Raw genomic sequence first — 16,797 nt, forward strand, 5'->3', positions numbered from 1 at the left:
ATTAGTTTTGTGAACCAGGAAGAACTTATTTAAGAACTTCTTAGACAGTTGGTCCCATGTAGTGATAGACCCAACTCCTAGAGAATTCAACCATGCTTTCACCTTATCCTTCAAAGAAAAAGGAAAAAGGCGCAAACGGATCGAATCATTAGAAAAATTTTGGAACCTAAAGGTAGAGAAAATGTCTAGGAATTCTTTCACATGATGGTATGGATCCTCCTTATCTAAACCATAAAAGGAGGGCAACAATTGTATGACCCCAGGTTTAAGTTCAAAGTGTGCTGCCGTGGTAGCGGGCAACACTATGCATGAAGGCACATTAAATTGAACAGGAGCTGAATAATCTCTAAGAGCTTTAGTTCCATTCTCGTCCGCCATTTCAAATAGGATGTTTCTAAATCTTCTATGAAAGGTTCTTTCTATTTCATGGTCAAAAGGTGCTAGTTCTATGTTCAGAGATCTACGTCCTAGTATAAACTATGTTATTGCAATGTAAGAAAGAAAACTAAACTAAGATGCAACCTAAGAGAAATAAAACTAAAAATAAAACTTATGAATTCCTAAAAACAAGACAAAGCTATGTAAACGAGAATCGGAAGGAAGAACCCGGAAAAGGAGATGATGAATGTCTGAAGATTTGGGAGCTCCTCCTTTTGAAGAAAATCTTGTTTAGCAGCTTCCTTCCTCAATTCCTGTAAACATAATAAAAACAAAAATAAATTAAATTTCCTAAAATAATGCTAGAAAAATCCTAAGCAACGGTTAATTTTAAAAAAGAAAGTTTCTAATCTTAGAAATAAAAAAGCTAAGTTAGTTTCTAAAAAGGAAAATTTTTCTAAAACTAGAAAATAGAAAGTTACTTGAAAGAAGATTCTAAATTTAAAATTAGAAAATAGAAAATTTCTAAAAAAGAAAGCCTAGAATTAGAAAATTTTTAAAAAATAAAACCCTAATTCTAAAAATATAAATTAGAAAAAGTAGAGAATTTAGAAAGGGATTACCAAATTAGAAGTTTATGTCAGGACCCTACAAAACAGGAAATAGGTTAGTTTCTAAAAGAAAAACTTTAACCTAAAGTTAGTAAAATCCTAAGACTATGAATTATGATAAGAGAGAATCCTAAATCTAATTGAACCGAAACAGTCCCCGACAACGGCGCCAAAAACTTGATGTTTTATTTAAACTAATCTGATTTAAATGATTTTAAACTCGCAAGTATACGAATCAGGTGTAGATATGGTATGTATTACGAGATCATTCCCACGAGGACTGGTTGTCACAATTTAAAATGAACGATTCTTCTTAACAAATCCAACAAATAGTTGAGCTAATGATTAAGTAAACTAATGAAAATCAATGTAAAATAACTGAGAACAAGGAGGAAATTTCAATCAAGGTGAACACTAGGACTTTCAAATCCAGCCCTAATTATCCTAACCCTTATTTTACTTGTTGATTCACCCTAATTCAAATTGATATATATATATTTATAAATAAAGCACACTCTATGTCCTTGGTCGGGCACACAGAATGTATAATCTCTTAAAGCATAAAGATCACATCTTTCTATCCATGGTCAGGCATGAAGAGATGTAATTCCTATTTCTTTCTCTATAGGAAACCTGTTTATGGTCAGACACAAGCACCTAGAATAAGATTCCAAGCAATATCCACATCTAGACTTTGGTTAAGCTCATAGAATGGAGTAGCATGGAGTTTTCATGTAAGCATACTAAAGATAGAAACAAATCAATCAATTTAGATGAAATCAACAATAAACGAGAGTCATTCAAATTAGGGGCTTCATCTCAGCCCTAGCTAAGTAATTAGCAACTCATAAAATTAACTAGAAAGAGAGAAAAACAAGATTGATAAACGAAAAACATCTTTCTCTCCCTTCTTTCTTCCTCCCTCTCTCTCTCTTCTCTTTCTTCTCTTTCTTCTTTCTCCTCTCCTTGGCTCTAGATCTGCTCCCCCCTTCTGCTCCCATCTATTTCTTCTCTTTATAGCCTGCTAAGTTCGGCTGGAAGAGGTCGGTAGATGGCTTGGACCGGACGTGTTCACAGTCGATGCGCAATTGTTACGCACTCCCTGCGTAATATTCTTGTGCTAAGGTTGGTAGGGCCCACTTCTTGGTATCAGGTGCAAGATCTACGCCGTCCATTGAAGTATCCTCAAAATTTTGACCGGACCTAGATGGTTTTGGAATGTTATTGATGCTGCCAAAAGTAGTAATGACCCTAAAATCGTTGTAGGGTCGTCCGTTTTTTATCGTTGAAACCAACACTTGTGCGCGAATGAGGACACAATATCAACATGGGTTCAACCAGTTTGTCACACCCCAAACTCAGGGATGGACAGCTTCCGTGATGCCCCGAATTCGGCACTCGACTTCCATACACCAAGTCCCGAGTTCGGCGCACCACAAGGAAGATTTTTGACTGAATTTTTTTATTTATATACATAGTAATACCTAAGCATGAAGATCCATAATTAAACTACCAAGCAACACTCTCCATCATAAGTCCCGATGGTTATAAGTATAATGCTTTATAAAAGATACGTAACGTCAACATTTCCAAATCGAAGAATAGATGCAATGCATTGAAAAAGTTAGGTCTTCCAAGCTACTCCAACCCTGAAAAAAATAGGAAATAGGAGGCTTAGGCAAAAAGCCTAGTGAGTACACACATGTGTGCAGTGTGTCCTACATGCAGGCAAGATAAATATGCTACAAGGAAATCATACCACAGCCATAACCATATTACATGCATCCGTAATCACATCATCATTATCATATTGTCATGCCATAATTATACAATAACGGAAATACTGACAAGTCCATGAGTCATACAATATCAGAGTACGCAATATAAATCAGCATGTAAATGAGGAGTTATAAAGAGCCAAATATCAGATGTTAAGGATGCAATACAATATGTGGTGCAAATGAAATGACTATGCTGGAGTGAAGTCAGGATGGTAGTACGTAGTATCGCAGACTATGGGTCTATCACAAGGGACTTCTATCCAAAATAGTCTCATACCTAATTTGGATAGTCAGACTCAATGTGGTAAACTCCTGATCTTAGGTTAGTCGGGCGCCCCAACCGAAATCCTGGCCATTACGAAGGTACACACAATAAATAGTTGTGCACCACCAGCCCGAGTGAATAGTGAATGAATGAGTATGCAACTCCTGCTCAATAAGTCCACATATCAGTACAGTTCATCTCTGTGATCATCACCGGGGTTTAGTACACTCCAAATGGCACTGTCTCTCTCCCATCAACATAGTCCAAGTGAGCGTAAGAAACCTCACTATCCGCCTGGCCAATAGTCTGCCAATACCTATCTGGCATGTCGATAACGAACCCATTTACAAGCTAGTCAAACTCAGCCTAGTAATGCCCCCTACCTTCGGGCGGGTAAGGCCACACCCCCTCCCAACCGACCACGACACAGTGGGAGACGCGGCCTCCTGGTATTCGGCACTCGGGCGCTCATGTATCCACTCGGTCTAGACGTTAGGGCGTCTCTTGGCCTCGGAGGTTTAGAGATTTTCACCCAAGGACATCCATGGCGCCCGTATGCTAGAACCAAATATTTTCGGTGTCCCATCAGGCCATCCACGATATGCCTGTGGAGGCTATGGCCCTGATGTTGCTAGGGCACACAATGCAAGATGCATGAGTCATACAATACAGTCATGCATCAATCCTATGTATACCGTGCACTCATGTGAGATAACCTCCGCCTATCAGGGAGTCTCATAACAATCTGTCCAACGACATATGCAATGGTCAACCACATCTCATAACAAACATGCCGATGATGCGTATGGGCATGTATGATAATGTTGTGCTGTCAGATACTCATAATCAGTATTAATAACCGGCCTCAACAATCGGCTTCGACAATGTGGACATTTAACCAACATTGTCTCTAAGGAATGGCCCACATAAATATCAATACATACATCATGGTGAATTCACACCACATCGGTCCTCAGATACATCGCTTCGGGTCTCACACAAGGGCCGCACATTCATCGCATTGGGCCTCACTCATGGACCGCATATACATCACATTGGGCCGTATCATATGTGCACTACACATCGCAATGGGCCTTGGCTCATGGGCCATGAATACATCACATCAGGCTTCACGACCCATGGGCTTCAAATACTCAAGAGGTGAGCCCTACACATGGGCCTCAAATATATCACAATGAGCCACAACCCATGGGCCTAAAATATATCTCAATGAGCCACGCCCATGAGTCTCAAATACATCACATTGGGCTTCGCCCATGGGCCTCGAATACATTGCAAGTGGCCTTAAATCTATTTCACGGGTAGACCACATACCTGGGCCTAATACACATCACTATGGGCCACATCACATGGGACGAAAATACATCACAATGAGCTTCATCATATGGACCGAAAATATATCTCATTGGGCCTTGCCCATAGGCCACTAATACATGGCTACACCAATTATGATAAGTCTTATACCACAACCAATTCACACGTCACATAATTAATGGCTCATATTTGGTGTCGCATGGTTAAAGGCAAAGAGCCACATTTCATTGTACCATTTACGGTTTAGAGATCATAGTGTATAGAATCCAGGACCTTGATAGCATTAGCTTAGGTAACATAACCCTACATCACATTCGGTTTAGTGTACAACTTAGTTATATGTGATTCAAGTGGCGGTATCTATATCGATAAGCACAAACCTACGCTATTGAATGACCATCAATGCCACTTGATTTCATACGGTTAGGTAGCCTTGTACGTATTTCTCATTCATACAACTAAATGACTACATATACTCCACCATTACCTATGATTGGGTGGCTATATATACATCAAATGCCTACATCATTAATATCACACCCTCACACCATTAGAGTCTACATATTTGTTATAATTAAACATGTTTAAGGGTTTAAACACAAGTCACATGATCCTATTACTTATGACCATACTCTAACCAAAGTGCCAAGTGATCAAGGGCTGTCCACAACCAGCCCATTAAAGGGATTATTCATCATCACTTCAAAAATTACAATACTAGTTTGTCATATGTTCAACATATGGAGATTACCAACCCTTGTCGAAGAGGCCCAATGGTTGGCCCAAATAAGGCTACCACTGATGGGCCCACATGGCATTCACTAAAATGGGCCTTAACATTCTTGACACAAATAAATGAAATTTACAATGAGTTCTATATGGTGGAGCTCATGGGGCTTTCCCATGAGGTTAAGTCGTATGTGACTCACTTAAGACTTAGGTCTACTTTGATTTTAGTACAAATTCTAAAAGATATGAGGAAGTGGATGGTCCGCATGGATTAAATAGATACCCCATGGTGGCCTTAGGTTGGATTCAATAGTTAGGTCATATTCTCGCAACCTTGTATTATATGGTCCAATTCAGGTTGGATTGACTGATCTTTAGGACAATGCTCTAAAGGGGACCCGGTACATGGGCTAGATGGGTTGAATATGTAATACATCATCAGGATGACCCATAAAAAAAAAATTAGTGATAAGAGTTCAATTTATATTATTTCATAATGTACGGCTGTCTAATCATTGGATGGGCCTGCTTCATGGTAACATACCGTCAAAAGGGTTAATAAAATCGATAAACGGTGAGAACCTTAAATATATATCGTCTCATAGCCATGGTAGATTAAGTGGCATAACACCTGCATCAAAGTGGGCCATACCACACGCAAGTTGAGAGGTTTACCCTCCATTAAATATTCATAATCGGGTCTATAGAGATGTGGTTCATAAATTCGGCCCATCCATTATGTGTGTCCCACTTTGTTGAGGCGTCAGACCAAGTTTTAGATACATCCATATTTCAGGTGGACCTAACAAGTGATTTTACATGCTCAAGCTTCGAGTTGTACGAATGGTTCAAGGAGATCAAAGTTACATGGGTCCTAAAGTGATGTATTTATTATACCTACACCTTTCATTTACTTTTAGAGATCATTTTAGAAAATTATCTAAAAATGAATCATAACCAAAGATTATCTGGACCTCACCTCAATTAGCAGTGAGGATAATGATTTCACCGTTAAATCATTCATAGGGCCCTCCATAATGTTTATTTTCCATTCGATATGTTCATAACGTCACCAAGACCTGAATTAAGGGGAAATACAAATTTCATATTGGTCCAAAAATTCTATGACCCAAAAGGGTTCCAAGGGTAGACATTCAATCCCGGTTGCTTTTGTAGTGTGGCCCACTTGATAGTTAGATCTTTCTATTTTTATTTTTTTTTATTTTTTTTTCCTTTTTTTTCTCAAGCCTTAAGACAAGCTCACCAAATGGGTGGATGGTTTGGATATAACATATACCTTATGATCAGACCCATGAAAATTACTAATTTATTCAACTTCATATATTTATATTTAGTTTTTTTTTTTATGGTGTGGGCCACCTGAGTTCCGTGTACGGCTGAATTTTGGGGGTGACCCATTTTTAAAGGGGACCTATCAAATGCACGGTGCTGATGTTCGACATACATCAAAGTGGGGCCTGTGGTGGGGGCCACTTTCTTGCAGCGTCAGCAATAGACACTGCTTGCTACAGCATCAGACGCTGACAGCAACAGTGTCATGGCTGCTGTTTTGAATTTTTTTTAATTTTTTCCTTTGGTGTGTATGCATGTGTGCATGTGTGAGCGTGTGGCTAACCAATTTGCCATACTTGAACAGTTTGGATGGCTACAAAATTCTGGTGGGGCCCACTATCAATGGGTCCCACATAAAGCCTATAATAAATTATTATTTATTAGTATTTTTTTTCCATGCATCCATACCATTAATCACATCCTTATCATCATATCATCACAAGTATTAATTATTATTATTTATATGTACTCTCTTATGTATCCACACCATTGATCACATCATTATTCTCAAATCATTTCCACTAATAATCATACAAATAATTAAAAAAACAAACAAACCAAGAGTGGAGTGGGTGTACTCACCTTGATGAATTAGATGGATGGTTGAGATGGAATTGATGGTTGAGATGGATGGAAGGGATGTGATTGATGGCCCACCAAGATTAAGCCTCTCTCTCTTTCTCTCTAATTGTAGAAAAATGGTGAAAGGCTAAGGGGTGGAGGTGTATTTATAGAGAAATGGATAAACTTTTGGTTAAGTTAGGCTAATGTGATTAATATTAGCTTAGGCTATAATTTTGATAATTAATTCATGATTTGTAATTAATGGTGGATTAAAGAAGCATGGGATGGCATGGTTTGATGATGTCATACATGAGGTGTGGCATGGAGAGATGTTGACTTTGGGGAGCACATGAGAGAGGGGAGGTATGGGTGTGTGACATCACACACATGGGTAGAGATTCTCTCACCCATGTGTGGCATGTACATGTGTGCATGACATGTGTTGTGCACATGTGTGGAATGAAATACATGGTGCCATGCGCATATGATACACTTATTATTCTTCACGGCGTATCTCACTAACGGAGTATCATACCGACGCACGGGTGGTACCTCCACGATCGCAGCAATGGGACGGTCGATATAAGATAAGTTTCGAGGTCTTGGGGTTCCGCTCAGTTGGGTGTGTACTATGAATGATCAATTCATGTCTGGTTAAGGGCTTCAATCATCATAAGCATGGAAAATAGTACCGAATGGACCAAGTGTTACACAGATCGCACCCCTCTGTATGATGGATGGATCAGATTGATCGTTTGGTCCATGATGAGGGCCCACTAGAACCATACGTAGGCTCTGTTGTGAAATAGAGCTCTCACAGTTCTACGCTGTTTAATTGGTAGGACCCATGATCAGAGCCGGATAGGAAATCCACTCCGTCCATTAGTTTAGTCACACCGTCCATTAGTTTAGTCACAAAAAATAGGTCAGGAATGACCCTTTTTGGATTAGATTATTGGTGGCCCATGGATGGTTTCATTCCACCGTCTGTCTGATGTTTGGATGGCTGGAATCCCATCCTCTATATTTCTTCAAATTCTGTCAGCTAGGCATTGGTAAGCTGAGCCGCGGGAATCTAATGGACAGTCCAGATTCATCATCTAGACCGAGATGGTGGGACATGTACACCATCCGCGGATGGCCCTACGTAACGCTCAAGAAGGAAATTTCCTTCTTTGAATTTACTCGGTCAAGGGTTGGTTTGACCATGGTGGAAGTGCAGCGCACGGCTAGTGCATTTGTGTATTATGCACACACCATTTGAGTAGGGTCCACTGCGATGTTTTTGAGAAATCCGTTCCATCCATCTATTTTCTTATATCTTTTAAACAGTTGGGACCAAAATTGAAGTATATCTAAGGATCATGTGGGCCCTAGATTAACGATTTGTGGGTTGATCTATCCGTTGGGCCACTTTCAGAGGGATCCAATGGCTAAAATTTTACTTGTACAGTTAATTTATGGCCCCCAGGCCATGTATAAAGTTTTGAGCTAATTGGATGGTGGGAACCATCTCATCTTGCATTCTGCACGAATTTCGGGCCTCTTTAACATGAACGGCTTGATTTTCTTGGATCCCTAGCATATAAATCCATCAATCTTGGTCCTCTGGAATCCGTCCCCTGCTCTGATGTCTTTAGAGTGTCAAATCCACGCTTTTAGTACTCTTTTTCAGTCAACGCTCCTGATTACACCCTGCAACAAAAACACGATTAAAATATTCCATTAAGCATTATCATGTACATAAATCAGGTAATAATCGGGATCTAATATGTAATATTTGACCCTCATCAACGAGTAATGGAGGTCCACCAGTACTCGGCCTCACCCTGGAGAAGAAATACAACTAACCGGAACTGTGCTGAGTCATACATGTCATCGTATTAAAAATCTTCTCTACATCAGAGCGTCATTTCTCGGCTGCTGTCGGATCTAGTTCGCCTTGGAAACACGAGGGATCGTGCTGTTAGAATTTTCAAAGAAGGGCGCTCGTACGCTCCTGCTTTGCCTGGGCTGGTGAAACAATGGGGAGCCTACTTTACCCCTGAAGGGCGGCCATCACGGGTATGGTTGGATCCGCACCGATCTCAGGTGGAGGAACAACATCCTCAGGCTGGGGAGCATGGATGTCTGGTGGTGGTGTGGGAGTCGCTCGCATCGTTATCCTAGGTGGCATGTCCTATAGGAAGGAACAAAGGCGCCTATTATCCTTAAACACTCTCGAATATAAACACGACGGTGAGCTCTATTAAAAAGTCTCTAAGTTATTGTAAGTGCTATGGTTTCTAGCTCCTATAATTGTCAACTTTTGTAGTGCTAAAACCTCTCTTAGAATCTGTGTCTTATCCAGCTCTTCTACATAATGAAGACTTTGCATCACTCAAGAACAAAGGTCTTTACTTCAAGAAATGCAAGATTGCATGGTCATCAAGTGATTGTTCAATGTTCAAGATTCATAATTCAAGCTCAAGATTCAAGATATTTCAAGTTCAAGCTTCTTAAGGCTACAAATTTAAGTTTGAATATTCTTGGAAAGGTCACAAGTTCAAGCTTCATTCTATGACAAGATCTCAAGCTTCGTGAACTTCAAAGAACAACTATCAACTAAAGAAAAAGAAGTTTTAATGTCCATACATCTTGTTTAAGGTATGAATGACCCTAGATTGACCATAAGGTAGGTCATTTTGAATACATAATTCAATTAGATCATTGTATAAGTGAATAGTCTGTTTCTCGACTAGTCTTGGACTCTATTCGACTAGTCCTAGCACTTACTTAACCAGTCTAAGAAATTCCTCGACCAGTCCTAAGTTTGTTACAGATTTTTAGAATTTTTTGTTAAGCCTCGACCAGTCCTAGAAAATGCTCGACCGGTCGTGTGAACAGTGATCGACTCGTTCTCGACCAGTCCTGCAGCTATGACTTAAACTCCAACAACTATTTCAGGTTCTACACAACCAGTCATGGAGGTCCCTCGATCGATCATGTAGGGCTTACGACCAGTCGTGGAATGGCTTTATCTTATCGTGCCCAAATTTTTAAAATTTGTTCGTCCTACGACCAATCGTAATGTCCTCAGGACTACTCGTGAACGCGATTTCTTCACTTATAAATCGAGCACGAATTTTAGAGTTTTTCATTTAATTCAAGATAAATCAATGCGCCACTCTGAGAGATAAGTTAATCTTCTTTTTAAGCTATATTGTGCTCATTTAATATTCTCTTAATTTAGCTTTGTTATATTTGATTTTTTATTCTATATTCCATTCATATTTGAAGAAGGGATTGAGGATTACCCTTTTCTTAGAATCAAAATCAAATAGAGCTAGCCCAACTTGATTTAATTTAAAATCAATTTAGAACTTAGAAACATTTTATAAGTGAGTTTGGACATTGAACTTCTGCATTAAAATTCTACTCCAATTTGGTTCTTCCGGGCGACATCAAAAAGAGAATATCCAGGTATTTTACATTATTATAAATTTCTGTTTTGGTTTTTGAGATTGTGCCAGAAAAATCTTTGTTTTGGTTTTTCTGAGGAGATCCAGAAAACTCAGATTATGAGGTTTTTTTAATTGTATAAGCCCACTTGAAAGACACAATTGTGAGGGTTTTATGTGACCTTGGAAAAACCTATTTTCATAGTTAACGCTAATATCCACTGTGTGACGATATTAGGAGTGGAGTAGTTGTGTGGCTGTTTTTCTAAACAGTTGGTGTACACACAAGCGAACCACTATAATTTCTAGTCTTATGGTTTGATTGTTTATTTCTTTTTGTGGATGGTTGTAATTTCTTTTTTACATTGTGAAGAATGTTGTAATTTCTTTTATGTAAATGTGGAGAATGTTGTAATAGCGTAGATTTCCTTCCTTGCTATTTTTTTTATTCCTCTGTATCAAGTTTGAGTTTTTGATACACAAACCGTTCTAATAAGGTTGTCCTGCCATAAACCCTTGGTTTTTATGGTGTAAGGTTGTCCTTAAAACAACATCTGTATCAACCTCTTAATACTCATTCTTTTGAGGTTGTCTTTAAATTCAGTTTTGTGTGATTGTCTATTGCTACCTGTATTTAATTTATTTAAATTCCACAGTTATTTTTTTAATTTGACATAGTCCTATTCACCCCCCCCCCCCCCCTCCCCCCCCTCTAAGACATATAGCTCGGCCTTTTCAAGTGGTATCAGAACCTAATAGCTTGCTTTTAATTATTTTTATTGGATTTATTTCCTGAGCTAATCGATCTGAGCTATTTGAGATGTCAAATTTTGATAGTCTTTCTGTCACTAGGCCTCCATTTGACGGCTCCAATTATACCTATTGGAAAGTCAGGATGAGAATTTTCTTAAAATCCATGGATGAGAGCGTGTGGCAACCCACAGTGACTGAATGGACCCTTCCTACCACTGAAGTAACTGGCATCGATGGATCCAAATCTATGAGAGTTACACCTTACTTCTCATGGACCACTCTTCAGAAAAATGAGAGTAGTGCCAATGCAAAGGCTTTAAACGCCATAACTTGCACACTATCACCGGATGAATTCAAAAGAATTATATCTTGTGATACTGCAAAGCAAGCCTGGGATATTTTAGAAATGCCACATGAGGGAACAACAATCGTCAAGAAATTTAAAGTCCAAATCATCACAACCAAATTTGAGGAAATACGTATGGAGGAAAGTAAAACTTTTATGGACTTTTATACTAGATTGAATGACATTGTTAACTCTATGTGAGGTCTCGGTGATAAAATCCTAGAAAGTAAAGTCTATGCAAAGATACTACATTCACTACCTGAACGGTTCAATTCAAAGGTGACCGCTGTTGAGGGTCAAATATTGCATATTAGACCCCATTGATTGCATGGATTTACGATTATGATATTGCTTAACGGCCTGAATTAATTGTGTTTGTAATGCAGGGTGTGTTTACGAGCTTGAATGGGAAATGATACTAAAAGCAGGGATTTAATGCTCAGGCATCACCAAGGCATTGGACAGGAACAATATTGAGGTTTTACGCGCCAGAGATCGGAGAATTCCAGCCACTCATCCTAAATGGGCCTAAAAAGTCAGCCAAAATGCAAGATCACTGGGTTTCCATCATCTGTTTGGCTCAAAAATTCATACATGGCTTGAGGGCCATAAATTAACCATACACGTAAAATTTCAGCCATTGGATGCCTCTGGAAGTGGCACAACTGACAGATCAGTTACCAAAATAGTGATATGGGGCCCACCTGATCTCTAGATGCGCTTCAGTTTTGGACTCAACGGCTTAAATTAAAAGGGGAGAGAAGCTGGGAACGTGGGTTTATTTTCTTAAAGAGTATTTTTTCCTTTTTGCTTTGGATGTATGTTTTCTTTTTTAGGGATTTGCTGATCATGTCTATGGTTGGCTAAACCTCTTAGCTAGGGCTAAGAGGTGAAGCTTGTGGTGTGATGGGAGTACTCCTGTAGTTTTGATTCATGTTAAACTGATTTTAATGTTGTAGATTTCATGGAATGTTTTCAGTTTTTAATGGTTTGTTGTGACTGCAATTACAATAGATCTGCGATGGCTTTGAGTATTTCTTCTCCTTTTTATGTTTATAACGTCAAGAAGCCCTGTTGTTCACCATCGTCTCATGGCATGGTTGGATGACGGTACCCTTCCTAACCTTCATACGTCAATAATTGGTTGCCAATTAGTTGAATTTTATTATTTTCTTTGTCTCCTGGGCATGGGTTGGTGATGGAATTCATTCTAATTCATATACCTTTCACCTCTTGAAAACAATATCAAATGAAGTTCAGTTTAAATTCCATAATTCTTGATGCAGGCATAAGATCTCCCTGATCTCTACAAGTGGATCCTCTGAATCCCTAGTTTCTTATCTCTGATTTCTCTTAAGTTTTAGATTAATCTCTCACCATTATTCATCACTTTATATCGGATTTAGATTTCATCTTAAGCTAGTGCTAGTTCTACCTAGTTTTAGGTAACGTATAAGTATCAGTCCCTTGGGATTCGACCTCGGTCTTACCGAGTTTATTACTACATCACAACCCTATACTTGGGGAGTGAACAAGTTTTTGGTGTCGTTGCCGGGGATTGACGGCTACCTTTTCTGAAATCAACTAGTTTAAGGATTAGTTTAAGATTAGAATTTTTCTAACTTTAGGTTTAGTTTTTCTGATTTCTAGAAACTAATCTGTTTCCTGTTTTGTAGGACCTTGACATTAACTTCTAATTTGGTAATTCTTTTCCAAATCCTCTACTCTTTCTATTTTTAGAATTAAGGTTTGAGTTTTAGAAGTTTTCTAATTATAGTTCTCTTTTAATTATAGAATTTTCTATTTTTTTTATAGTTTTCCCTTTTTGGAAACTAACCCAACTCTTTTGTTTTGTAGGTTGGTAAATTCTTTCTTAATTTCCTCCTTGCTATTTCTAGATTATAGAAATATCTAATTCGGTAAGTTCTTTCTCTACTTTCTATTTTTCAGTTCTCTTTTAGTAATTTACTTTCTAGTTTAGGACCTTCTTCTTTTAGAAACTATTTTACTTCTATCTTTCTTTTTAATGATTTTCTAATTCTAGACCTTCTCTTTAGAAACTGACTTATTTGTTTTCTTTTGCAGGTCTTTAACTTAGGGACTTCAATTTGGTAATTTCTTTCCAACTCTTTCTTTCTTTCTAGATTTTCTTTTCCTTTCTTAGGATTAGGTTTCGAATTTGATTGAGGGCTATGAGTGTTTCATGCCCAAGTGGGCTCGTGACAACACTCGACGTCTCTTGGCTGAAGGAGGATTGGTTGAGGAGTTGACTATCCATCGCAGGACTAGACACCACTTGAAATCCCCTGAGTTAATTGAAGTTATGGCTGAAGACCAACCTCCTCTACTTCCACCCAAGGTGGAGGATACCCAAGATGAGAATGAGGTACATCAGGCACCCCCACCTCGTACTTTACGAGATTATCTACAACTGGCGGGAGTGAGTACGCCCTCATGCATGATTTTTCCTGAAAACACAGGACAAATGGACATCAAGCCAGGAGTTATCCAACTCCTTCCCAAATTCCGTGGACTTGAATCAAAAAGTCCATATTTACATTTGAAAGAGTTCGATGAGATTATAGCTACATTAAATTTTCCTAATGTATCTGAGGATACAATCAAGCTGAAACTCTTTCCTTTTTCCTTAAAAGAGAAGGCTAAGACGTGGTTACATTCACTGCGTCCTAGATCCATTGGCACATGGAACGACATGCAGAGGAAATTCATAAAAAAATTCTTCCCACATCATAAAACGATTACCCTCAGAAAAGCAATCATGAACTTTGCCCAAAAGGAAGATGAAACATTCTTCCAATGTTGGGAAAGGTTCAAAGATTTAGTCAGTTCATGCCCACAATACGGATTTGAAATGTGGCGCATTACAAATTTTTTCTATGATGGACTGACATCTTCCATGCGCCAAATGGTCGAGACAATGTGTAATGGAGAGTTCATTAATAAAGAAGTCGACGAGGTATGGGACTACCTCGACAGTCTGGCTGAAAAAACACAATCTTGGGACTATTATCCAAAATCAAACACCATGTCTAGACCAACTCAATCTAAGGAGAAAGGCGGAATGTATCTCCTAAAAGAAGAAGATGATCTCAATTATAAAGTGAATAATCTCATAAGAAAATTTGAGGCCATGGAAGGAAAGAAGGATAAGGTCAATGAAATTGTTTGCGGCATCTATGATTGCAACATTCACACAACTGAAAACTGTCCTACAATAGCTGCCTTTCGAGGAGTGTTGAATGAACAAGCCAATGCCGTAAACAACTATCAAAGACCTTTTACTGGGCCTAACTCCAATACGTACAATTTTGGTTAGAAAAATCATCCAAACTTTAGTTGGAGGAATGGACAAACGGCTACCCCTCAAGGTTTCTTCAATTAAAATCCAAATCAAGTGAAACCTTAAGAGGAACCGGTTCAAAATTCCATACAAGAGCTGGCTCAGGCAATGCGGGGATTTATAAATTTTATGTAAAAGATAGATTCTCGTATAATGGTTATAGAAAAGGGGATGCTTCCTGCACAAGCTCTCCCCAATCCTAAACCGCAGTACGAGATTAGTGATCCCAGCGCTTCAAATTAGATGGGGCACGCTAAATTCATCACCACTCTTAGGAGTGGAAAGATCATTGATAAAACTCTTCCGGTTAGGCCCGAAAAGCCTCAAGAAGCAGAAGAGGACAACAATGATGGATCTAGTGATGCCCCACAAAAATTAGAACCGGAACTTCTAGAGAAGCCAGCTGCTCCGTTCCCCCAACGGTTGGTTGCACCAAAACGTCTTTCTAACTCTCAGGATATTCTGGAGGTGTTGAAACAAGTGAAAGTTAACATTCCTCTACTTGATGTCGTGAAACAGATTCCTTCATATGCCAAATTTCTGAAAGACTTATGCACGACCAAAAGACGGCAAAGTATTCAAAAGAAAATCTTCTTGACTGAGAAAGTGAGTGCTATCCTGAAGCAAGACACGCCGTAAAAATTCAAGGATCCCGGTAGCCCAACTATATCATGTGTAATCGGGAACCATCAAATTGATCACGCACTTCTTGACTTAGGAGCGAGCGTAAATCTGATTCCCTACTCAGTATACAAACAGTTAGATTTGGGTGAGATAAAACCCACCCTGACCACACTACAACTTGTTGATCGCTCTGTTCGTGTACCAAGAGGGATAATTGAGGATGTGTTAGTCCAGGTCGATAGATTTTACTACCTTGTAGATTTTATCATCCTGGACACCGAACCCATCAATAACATGAGCACTCAGATTCCCGTCATTCTTGGTCGGCCATTCCTTGCCACGTCAAATGCAATTATCAATTGCAGGAATGGTGTCATGACTATGTCTTTTAGAAATTTGACATTGGAGTCAAACATCTTTTTCAATAACGGCAGCAACTCAGAGGATGATGACGATTTTCATGACATTAACATGATTGACTCTTTCATGGAAGATACGACACCTCTGACCTTATCCTCCGACCATCTAGAGACGTGCCTGGCCCACACATGATTTTGATGATGACATGATTAGGGAGACGTGCGCCTTGCTTGATGTTGCACCGGTACTTGAAGTTAACCGGTGAAGGCCACAATTTGAAGAATTGCCACAAATCGATGTAGTGCCTCTACCATCTAACCTCAAGCCAGCAAAACTTGACGTAAAACCTTTGCCCTCTGATTTGAAATATGCCTATTTAGGTCAAGATGAGACATACCCGGTGGTGATCTCTACCCACCTGGAGAAAGAACAGGAGAGTATGCTCATATCTACTCTCATTGAGCATAAAGGAGCCCTGGGATGGACGATAGCGGACCTCAAGGGATTCGATCCCTCGATTTGTACTCACCGCATATATCTTGAGGATAATACAAAAATCGCTCGGCAACCACAACGTAGACTAAATCCAAACATGAAGGAAGTAGTTAAGGTCGAGGTTCTTAAACTATTGGATGTGGGTATCATATATCCTATATCTGATAGTCAATGGGCGAGTCCAACTCAAGTGGTCCCTAAGAAGTCTGGAATCACCATCGTTGCCAATGCTAATAATGAACTCATGCCAACTAGAGTCACTACTGGTTGGAGGATGTGCATTGACTACAGGAAGTTAAATACCGTCACGAGGAAAGACCACTTTCCTTTACCATTCATTGATTAGATCCTAGAAAGGTTAGCTGGTCATTCCTATTACTGTTTCCTTGACGGGTATTTGGG

The 16,797-nt window shown here is 39.1% G+C and overlaps 1 non-coding gene across 1 annotated transcript; it reads right to left on the reverse strand.

Moving 5' to 3' along the window:
• Window positions 1-14,316: 14,316 nt before the first annotated feature.
• Window positions 14,317-14,423, reverse strand: LOC131238199 (small nucleolar RNA R71). Its single transcript, XR_009167609.1, has one exon. It is a non-coding gene; the product is annotated as a small nucleolar RNA R71 (small nucleolar RNA).
• Window positions 14,424-16,797: the final 2,374 nt, after the last annotated feature.

Source organism: Magnolia sinica, chromosome 2 (genome assembly GCF_029962835.1).
Source record: "Magnolia sinica isolate HGM2019 chromosome 2, MsV1, whole genome shotgun sequence".
NCBI lineage: Eukaryota > Viridiplantae > Streptophyta > Magnoliopsida > Magnoliales > Magnoliaceae > Magnolia > Magnolia sinica.